This window comes from Cynara cardunculus, unplaced genomic scaffold (assembly GCF_001531365.2).
Source record: "Cynara cardunculus var. scolymus isolate 2C unplaced genomic scaffold, CcrdV1 Un_Scaffold_649, whole genome shotgun sequence".
In the NCBI taxonomy this organism is placed as follows: Eukaryota; Viridiplantae; Streptophyta; class Magnoliopsida; order Asterales; family Asteraceae; genus Cynara; species Cynara cardunculus.
In genome coordinates, this window is record NW_020200600.1 from 483 (window position 1) to 1289 (window position 807).

The window sequence follows — 807 nt, forward strand, 5'->3', positions numbered from 1 at the left end:
CTGACTTCTCCTTTTTAATAAAGAGGGTTGTGTCAATGTTACCTTTCGAGAAACCTGATTTTACCAGAAATTCTGATAATATATCATACCAGGCTCTCGGTGCTTGTTTAAGAGTGTATAAAGCTCTATCAAGGATGTATACATGATCTGGCTTTGACTGATCTACAAAACCCTCCGGTTGAGCAACATAAACTTTTTTCTTGAGAAGACCATATAGAAATGTTGTTGATAAGTGTTAATTTATTAACCTTATTACATCATTTTCTTAACCATTTTCACTTGTTTTATTATCCCATTAGTGTCTGAATTGAGTCTTTTTATGTCATTTTCATATATTAGTAGTAAAATAACATATCTAATGTTAATTCCCAGTTTATGCAGGTTTTTGATATTTTTGGGCCAAATCCTGTAGTAGTTCTATAGGACCAGGTGTGGCAGAGTCCTGTAGTACCTGTCCGTGAGCTGCATTTTTGCTTGGGCCGAGAATTCTTGGGCTGCTCCTTAGTGGATGCGTGGTCAACGACCTTGGGCCCGGTCAAAGCCCATTTTTGAAGAGCCATTTGTCTTATTAGGTGGCTCCCATTGTACAAACTCCCTTAGCCTATAAATAGAAGCTTAAGGCTTGGTTTTTCATACACTTTCTCATGCTTCCTACCATTTAATCTTTGTATTAATTACTCTCTAGATTATTGTTTTCGGTTTCAAGCTTTCAGTTTTCTTGCTTCCAACCAAGAAGCGATTTTTGTGAAGTGTGATTTCGTTCTCAAGTTTAATACAAGTGCTCGTATTTAATCTTCATCTCATTTC